The sequence below is a fragment of the Rana temporaria genome, chromosome 3 (genome assembly GCF_905171775.1).
Source record: "Rana temporaria chromosome 3, aRanTem1.1, whole genome shotgun sequence".
Classification (NCBI taxonomy): domain Eukaryota; kingdom Metazoa; phylum Chordata; class Amphibia; order Anura; family Ranidae; genus Rana; species Rana temporaria.
The window spans coordinates 454,343,534-454,353,422 of record NC_053491.1 but is presented as its reverse complement, the minus strand read 5'-3'; positions in this window follow the sequence as shown (position 1 = coordinate 454,353,422).

Below are 9,889 nucleotides of genomic sequence, written 5' to 3'. Positions count from 1 at the left end.
CCAGCTCCCGGATGTCTTATCCTTGAAACGTACGGGGGCTGCGTCCCTTGGATAAGACTGACGGCCGTCTCAGCCAATCAGGTTCACCGATTCTGGTTAGCGGTAACCTGTTTGGCTGAAGCGCCATCGAGGGCGGGAGAGGACATCAGTGCCTGACCTCATAAATATGCTTTTGGAAGAATGTTTAATGAATGAATGACTTGTATAGCGCTACACATGCAAACTGAATCGCCTCTAGGTACTTTTTCCAGCAAGTGTCTGCTGCGGTCATTTTACCCCGTAGGATCTTGACACGCTTGGGACACACAGTCATACAAATATATACTGGGCCAATTTGGACAGGATCCAATTTACCTACCAGCATGTCTTTGGAGTGTGGGAGGAAACCGGAGTACCTGGTGGAAACCCACGCAGGCGCAGCAAGCACATGCAAACTCCAGGCAGATGGTGTCGTGGTCGGGATTCGATCCAGCGACCCTTTTGCTGCTAGGCGAAAGTGCTACTCACTACACCACTGTGCTGCCCATGTTCAAACATTCCCATAGACACACTCCTAAACCTTGTGGACAGCCTTCCCAGAAGAGTTGAAGCTGTTATAGCTGAAAAGGGTGGGCCAATTCAATATTGAACCCTATGAACTAAGACTGGGATGCCATTAAAGTTCATGTGCGTGTAAAGGCAGGTGTCCCAATACTTTTGACAATATAGTGTACTTGTGAATGCTGATAAGCTTTAAAACAAATATTATATATGATCCAGCTCATGTCACCTCTTCTTGGCATAGACCAGTCATGGTTTTATGGATTCCATATACTACAAGTAACAAACTCATAAACTATAAAACTAAACGTATAACTCACATAATAGCTGGATTGCTGTGTCATTTCTTTCTCAATATTTCCTTTTGCATAAGAGGAGAACTATAAGTACATGGGCAAAACACTTCCGCATATAGAAGCCTTGTAGGGTCTCCCTGGACCAAAATAAAGCAACACACATTGAAAGTGCTGACAATTACATGGATGCTAGAGGGAAACATGAGTTAAAGTATTGCTTTTTTTTAAAATAACAAACCTGTTATATTTACCTGCTCTGTGTAGTGGTTTTGCACAGAGCAGCCCAGATCTTCCTCTTTTCGGCCTGAATCACACTAGTGAGTGTGAATTTCAGCTCTTTTATCTCTGCAGAGAGATAAAAGAAGTGTTCAGCAGATTAGCAACGTTTTAGATGCGAATTTGGAGACCTGGGAGAAGTTCCGGGTGAGAGGAGAGTGGGGGAGAAGTGTATTGAGCTGAATGAGGGAAATTCCTGAAGAGAACTGAACACATCTGCGAATTAGATGCGTCCCCATAGAAGATAAGGGACTGAATTCGCACCTGAGCCGCACCGCAAGACATAAAAACCGCACACGGTTTGGAGGCAATGCGCAGTGCGAATGCATCGCACATATGTGAACCAGCCTCATTGAAAACAATGTATTTTGAAATGTCCTGTGAATTGGATGCGGTTTGAGCCGCACTCAATTCGCATAGGTGTGAACCTGGCCTTCGGGTCCCTTGCTGGCGCTCCAGGTCCCCCTCTCCTGCCGAGTGCCCCTACAGCAAGCAGTAAACTCAATTTTTGTCATACATGTCTCGGGTAAAAAAAAATCAATAAGCGTATATTTATTGGTTTGAGCAAAGTTATAGGCCCAGATTCATAGAGAGCAAGGCGCACATTACGCCGCCGTAGAGCAAACACTGTACGCTATGCCAACACAGCGCAGAGAGGCAAGCATTGCATTCAGCAAGCCAGTGCTCCCAACGCTGCGCCAGCGTGGCGTAGGTTTCGAAGGCGCACATCGGCGTAGGTGAAAGTGGGCGTGAACCCATGCAAATGAGGAGTGACCCCATGCAAATGATGGGCCGAGCGCCAGACAGGTACGTATCACGAACTGCGCATGCACAGCACCCCCCTGCACCTGCTCACAACCACGCCGGCACAACTGCCTAAGCAACGCCGGATCACTGCGTACGCCGTGACCATCACGTACACCCAGCCAGACACACGTCCAACGCACAATACGCCAGCTTGTGTTCCCTGGTGCAGACCTGTGCATGTCTGTTGCCGGGTTGCACCCCTTTTTTTGGGGAATAATTTTACGCCGGACATACAACTTACGCACACCTCGCGTAGCATGCGCCGGGCACACACACGTTCGTGAATCGGCGTATTTCCCTCATTTGCATGTTTGAATGGCTAATCAATGGGCCATGCGCCCAGCCCATATGTGCGCCCACCCTACGCCGGCTTGTGCAAGCTACGTTGACCCTGAAAACGGGACCCTGAAAACCAATCACCACTTTCAGGTTTTCTAAGATCGTACATTTTTGATTTCACTCCTCACTACCTATCACAGTTTGGGAGGCCATGAAATTCCCAGATAGCACAACCCCCCCCCCAAATGACCATTTTGGAAAGTAGACACCCCAAGCTATTTGCCGAGTATTTTGCAGATATCACGTTTTTAAAATAAAAATAAAAAATCTTTTTCTTTCTTAATTTTCCAAAACAAATGAGAGCTGAATATACTCACCATGCCTCTTAGCAAATACAATGGAGTGTCTACTTTTCAAAATGGGGTCATTTGGGGGGTTTTGTGCCATCTTCACATTTCAGCGCCTCTGAAACTCTGATAGGCAGTGAGGAGTGAAATCAAAAATGTACGACCTTCGAAAGCCCCCCCCCTGTAGTCATAAAAAAAAAAAAACGGGCCCTTTAAGACATTAAGAATGTCGTTCTGCAGCGCCGCCCCCTCTGGCTCTCGCAAATAACATACATTCATGCATTGCATGAATGTATGTTATTGTGGTCAGCTGCCGCTGGTCTATTCAGATGGCCGGACATAGGGCGCCAGATACCTGAATAACGGCAGCTGGTTGGCTGTGCGGAAGTGCCTATCAGCAGGGCCGTCTTGATAGCATCATGGGCCCCTGGGCAAAGTAATGCTCTGGGGGCCCCAATGATGACAGTGCAGGTAAACAGACATTAAGTAGGTAGGAGGCAGACTGCCTCCCCTTTGCATCTTTCACTCTCAGTGCCATCAGGGCAGTGTGGGCTCAAGGACCAGCTGCTTTGGGGTAAGTGAAGGGGCCCCCCATGCAGCTCGGGCCCCTGGGCAGTGCCCAGGTGTGCCCTCTCATTAAGGCAGCCCTGCCTATCAGAGCCAGCGGCTCTGATAGGCTTTCCGAGTACAGCCCCCCAGCTCCCGGATGTCTTATCCTTGAAACGTACGGGGGCTGCGTCCCTTGGATAAGACTGACGGCCGTCTCAGCCAATCAGGTTCACCGATTCTGGTTAGCGGTAACCTGTTTGGCTGAAGCGCCATCGAGGGCGGGAGAGGACATCGAGGGATGTGGAAGCAGAAAGGTAAGTGCATTTTACAGGGCACAGCGGTGACAATGGGCACAGAGGCGACAAAGGTCACAGTGGCATCAATGGGCACAGTGGCGACAAAGGGCACAGTGGCAACAATGGGCACAGTGGTGACAAAGGACACAGTGGTGACAATGGGCACAGTTGCGACAATTAAAGGGCACAGTGGTGACAATTGGCACAGTGGCAACAATTGAGGGGCACAGTGGCTGCGTTTGATGGCATGACACAGTGACTGCGTTTGATGGCATGGCACGGTGGCTGCATTTGATGGCATGGCACAGTGGCTGCGTTTGATGGCATGGCACAGTGGTGCGAATTGATGGCATAGTGACCGCATTTGATGGCATGGCACAGTGGTGATAATTGATGGCATAGTGACTGCATTTGATGGCATGGCACAGTGGTGATAATTGATGGCACAGTGGCTGCGTTTGATGGCATGGCACAGTGGTGATAATTGATGGCACAGTGGCTGCGTTTGATGGCATGGCACAGTGGTGACAATTGATAGCTCAGTGGCTGCATTTGATGGGCACAGTGAGGCTGCATTTTTTTTTGCGCCTCCCCAAAAATTAAAGGGCACAGTGGTGACAATTGGCACAGTGGCAACAATTGAGGGGCACAGTGGCTGCGTTTGATGGCATGACACAGTGACTGCGTTTGATGGCATGGCACAGTGGCTGCATTTGATGGCATGGCACAGTGGCTGCGTTTGATGGCATGGCACAGTGACTGCGTTTGATGGCATGGCACAGTGGTGCGAATTGATGGCATAGTGACTGTGTTTGATGGCATGACACAGTGGTGCGAATTGATGGCACAGTGGCTGCGTTTGATGGCATGGCACAGTGGTGACAATTGATGGCACAGTGGCTGCGTTTGATGGCATGGCACAGTGGCTGCGTTTGATGGCAGGGCACAGTGGTGACAATTGATAGCTCAGTGGCTGCATTTGATGGGCACAGTGAGGCTGCATTTTTTTTTGCGCCTCCCTAAAAATTAAAGGGCACAGTGGTGACAATTGGCACAGTGGCAACAATTGAGGGGCACAGTGGCTGCGTTTGATGGCATGACACAGTGACTGCGTTTGATGGCATGGCACAGTGGCTGCATTTGATGGCATGGCACAGTGGCTGCGTTTGATGGCATGGCACAGTGACTGCATTTGATGGCATGGCACAGTGGTGATAATTGATGGCACAGTGGCTGCGTTTGATGGCATGGCACAGTGGTGACAATTGATGGCACAGTGGCTGCGTTTGATGGCATGGCACAGTGGCTGCGTTTGATGGCAGGGCACAGTGGTGACAATTGATGGCACAGTGGCTGCGTTTGATGGCATGGCACAGTGGTGACAATTGATAGCTCAGTGGCTGCATTTGATGGGCACAGTGAGGCTGCATTTTTTTTTTTTTTTGCGCCCAAGGACTCAACATGCCTATTAGCAAATAGCTTTGGGTGTCCACTTTCCAAAAAGGGGTAATTGGGGGGAGGGAGGGTTTGAATTGTCCTGGTATTTTATGCACAACGTTAGAAGCTTATGTCACACATCACCCACTCTTCTAACCACTTGAAGACAAAGCCCTTTCTGACACTTTTTGTTGAATTTTTTTTTTTGCTAGAAAATTACTTTTAACCCCTAAAACATTATATATATTGTTTTAAAGAAAATACAATACAGATTAAAATGGTGGGTGTTGCAATTTTTTTTTCACACAGTATTTGTCACGCAATTTTTTGGAAAGAAATAACTTTTTTTTATTTTAATCCACTAAAACACTATATTGCCCAAATGTTTGGTAAAATATAAAATATGATCTTATGCCGAGTACATAGATATCAAACATGACATGCTTTAAAATTGTGCACAACCATGCAGCGGTGAATATACATACATTTTTAAAAGCCTTTAAAAACCTTTACAGGTTACCACTTTAGATTTACAGAGGTGGTCTACTGCTAAAGTTACTGCCCTCGAACTAACGTTCACGGTGATACCTCACATTGCTGTTTACATGCGACACGAGGCCGACGCTTGCGTTGGATTTGGTGCGTGAGCATGGGGGGACAGGTTTGTTTTTTGTTCATACTGTTCCTTTAATTTTTTTTTTTTATTGTTATCACAGAGAATGTAAATATCCCCTATGATAGCAATAGGTAGTGACAGGTACTCTTTTTTTTTTTTTTTTTTTTTTTTAATGGGGTCTATTAGACTCTAGGGCCTAGATTCACCTACGGCCGATCTACGTTGCGCGGGCGTAGCGTACCGTATTTATGCTACGCCGCCGCAACTTAGAGAGGCAAGTGCTGTATTCACAAAGCACTTGCCTCCTAAGTTACGGCAGCGAAGCGTAAATGGGCCGTCGTAAGCGCGTGTAATTCAAAGTAGGCTGTAGGGGGCGTGTTGTATTTAAATGAGGCGTGACCCCATGTAGATGCATGGCCGAACGAACGGCGCATGCGCGCGCATGCTCAGTATCACGTCGTATTTACGCCCAAAGATACGTCGGCTCAATGCCTGTGACATGAACGTAATTTACGCACAGCCCTATTCACGTACGACTTACGCAAACAACGTAAAAAGATACGCTTGTTCCGACGTCCATACTTTGCATGGGATGCGCCACATAGAGACCAGCTTTATCTTTACGCCGGCGTATCTCTAATGTAAACGGCGTAACTAATTGCGACGGGCGCACGTACGTTCGTGAATCGGCGTATCTAGTCATTTGCATATTCTATGCTGAACTTAACGGAAGCGCCATCTAGCGGCCAGCGTAAATATGCACCCTAAGATACGACGGCGTAGGAGACTTACGCCGCTCGTATCTTAGCCTAATTTAAGCGTATCTGGTTTCCAGAATACGCTTAAATTTACGACAGCGCAGATTCGGACTTACGACGGTGTATCTACTGATACGCAGTCGTAAGTCTCTGAGAATCTGGACATAGATCTCTCCTCTGCCCTCAAAGCATCTGACTACACCAATATCGGTGTGAATGCTTTCCCAATTTTCCAATGACACGGTGCAAGACCTGGAAGCTGGTGGAGATCACTGGAGTAGTGGTGTCTGCTTGAGGGATTTCCAGCTTCTATGGGGATTAGACAGGTACTGTATGGTATATGCATAGTTGCATTGCTCCAAGCTGGACCAATGTAACTACGGTATGTATAAAATATTAATTCCTGGAATTCTTCTTTAAATTGAGAAATGGTCTGTCTTGGTGCCTGATACATCTACAAACGTCCGGACTGGTGTTGTCGTTACATGTTGTCTTTTGTGAGTTTTTTGTCAGTTATTTTTGTATCCATATGGCCTTTTTTGTAGCTATATGAATTTTTATACTAAAACTTTCTACCAGAGTCTGTATATATAAAATATTTCCTATTTTTGATACTACCATTAAATAATTTGTATCAATTTACCTCTGATCATTTATTGTTGCCATAAGTAACCCCTTTCTAAATCTCAGTCTTCATCCCCACATCTTTTTCTCTATATTTGTTTTCACATAACATTATGGTTACAGCAACTAACCATCACTTGATGAGTGATCAATTATAGATTATTCATGATCTATAAATATTCCAACATTAGTGGTTTTACTTGCATTCCCCTCCCCCATTTTCCCAATTTTTGATATGTCTTGGTGTTCTACATGTTATTTACAGTAAAACCTTGCTTTGAGAGTAACTTGATTTGAGAGCGTTTTGCAAGACAAGCAAAATGTTTTAATACATTTTTCCTTGATATACAAGCGATGTCTTGATATAAGAGTAGCGTCACGTCACAACTGAGTATAAAATAGAAGAGATGAGCCTCTAAGTGTAGCAATTTGGTTACATTTAATGAAGGTACAACATTTAGCAACTTATTGTTACACTTAGGCCCCGTACACACGGTCGGTTTGGTCCGCTGAGAATGAACCGAAGTTCATTTTCATCGGACCAAACCGACCGTGTGTATAGGCCATCGGTCTGTTTTCCTTCGGTCCAAAATTTCTAAACATGCTTCAAAACCGAACCGATGGACCGCTGTCCGATCGGACCAAACCGATGGTTAGTACAGAAAAGCATCGGTTCAAAACCCGCGCATGCTCAGAATCAAGTCGACGCATGCTTGGAAGCATTGAACTTAGTTTTTTTCAGCACGTCGTGTGTTTTACGTCACCGCGTTCTGACCCGATCAGATTTTGAACTGATGGTGTGTACGCACATCAGACCATCAGGCCACTTCAGCGGTGAACCAATGAAAATGGTCCGTCGGACCATTCTCATCAGTTTTGTCCGACCGTGTGTACGCGGCCTTAGAGGTGCTTCTCTTCTCTTTTATACACTGTAAAAAAAATGCTTTGATATACAAGTGCTTTGGCTTACAAGCATGTTTCTGGAACGAATTATGCACGCAAATCAAGGTTTACTGCATTTTATTTGTTTGTAATTATTTATTTATTTCTGAGTAATAGAGGTAGCAGGCTGTGGTTTTAGCATATCCTTATTTGTGTTGATATGTTGTTAGTTACCTTTTAGCTGAAATTGATTTAATTTGTTGTAAAGGGTGTGTGTCAGGGTTTACTGCCAACAGCTAAAACGAACGCACAGAGAAATGGAATAGAAGTCAAAAATAGTAAAAGGTAAGATCGTAAACGAAAGGACCAAGATGTTGGTCGTAGTTTTAGTATTGAAATGGTTTCAGTTGGGTCACAACAAAGACTTTTGAATGGGAAATTGTGCAGTGAATAAGGATAACATTAAAGTGGCCATTATCAATCAAGGCTCTATGGAACCCTTGGGCTCGATCTTCTTGAGGTTGCTAGGGGTTCCTTAAACTGTGTGCAATTGAACTCTCATCTGATGGTGCAAGGGCCAGGGCCAGCACAACTTGGCAGAGTGAACTTTTTAACACCAATGATCTTTTTATCTATCTGTGAAGGTGGTATTCTGGCCAACACTGTAAATAGGGCATTCTTGCCACTGGCCACCAATGTAAGAGGCATTTTGCCCATTGACCACCAATGGTTTTAGTAAGGGTTTCCCAAGACCAGAAAAATTGTTCAAGGGTTCATCTGGGGCAAAAAAGTTGAGAAAGTCTGCAATAAATTGATGGGCATTGATATTTGTTTTCATGTCTTACGAGTTATGTATTTTAAATTTTGATTCTAAGTTATGCATTTTAAATGTTGTTATTATTGTCCTTTATTTCTTAAAGGGGTTGTAAAGGTAGAATTTTTTTTCCTAAATAGCTTCCTTTACCTTAGTGCAGTCCTCCTTCACTTACCTCATCCTTCCATTTTGCTTTTAAATGTCCTTATTTATTCTGAGAAATCCTCACTTCCTGTTCTTCTGTCTGTAACTCCACACAGTAATGCAAGGCTTTCTCCCCGGTGTGTAGTGTCGTGCTCGCCCCCTCCCTTGGGTAACAGGAGAGTCAGGACGCTCTCTACATTGCAGATAGAGAAAGGAGCTGTGTGTTAGTGGGCGTCCTGACTCTCCTGTAGTCCAAGGGAGGGGGCGAGCACGACACTCCACACCAGGGAGAGCCTTGCATTACTGTGTGTAGTTACAGACAGAAGAACAGGAAGTGAGGATTTCTCAGAAGAAATAAGGACATTTAAATGCAAAATAGAAGGATAAGTTAAGTGAAGGAAGACTGCACTAAGGTAAAGGAAGCTATTTAGGGGGAACAAAATTACCTTTAAAACCCCTTTAAGTATTTGAAAGGTAGCTAATAACATAACCATGTTCGTGAAACATGTTGGCATGAATAAATAAATTCATATAATGTTGAATAATTACTAAAACAAAAAAAAAATAATACATGTTTGTATGTATTATTTAAAATTTACCTAACTGTAGCGAATATATATATATATATATATATATATATATATATATATATAGATATATATATATAGATATATATAAAAATGTTGTCCTGACCATAATACTGAAAGAAAATGTGTACAAAACCCCAATACGTTTCCTGTAAATAGGTAACGGAGCGCAGCCTTAGGAGAAAAGCAGAACGCGTTGCATCACGCTGAAATTGAAACTGAAAGCTCTTGTATTGAGACTCTGCCTAATAAACACAATCTTTGTTTGCTTTGTTTGGACCTGCCAGAAGCAGTTTATACAAGCTGGTTTGATCGATAAGGTAAGACTGAATTTGACCCTTGCTTCGACCGCTGCCTTATATAGGATGAGATTTCTAAAAAGATGACTATACGTTTCTTATAGGGAAAGAAATACTGAGCAGATATGTAGGATGCTGGCATCATAGGAAATAATTACTGAGACACAGGGCTTTTTTTCAGTGGGAACGTTGGACAGTTCTGAAACCTCCAGCACTGAATGTATGTAATGGCAAGGGATGCTGAGGTGTGTTGGAGGGTCTACTGATGCTGGCTGCTGGGGTATCTGTTGTTGCTGGGGGGGGGTCTATTTTTGTGTGGTGGCCTATTGTTGCTGAGG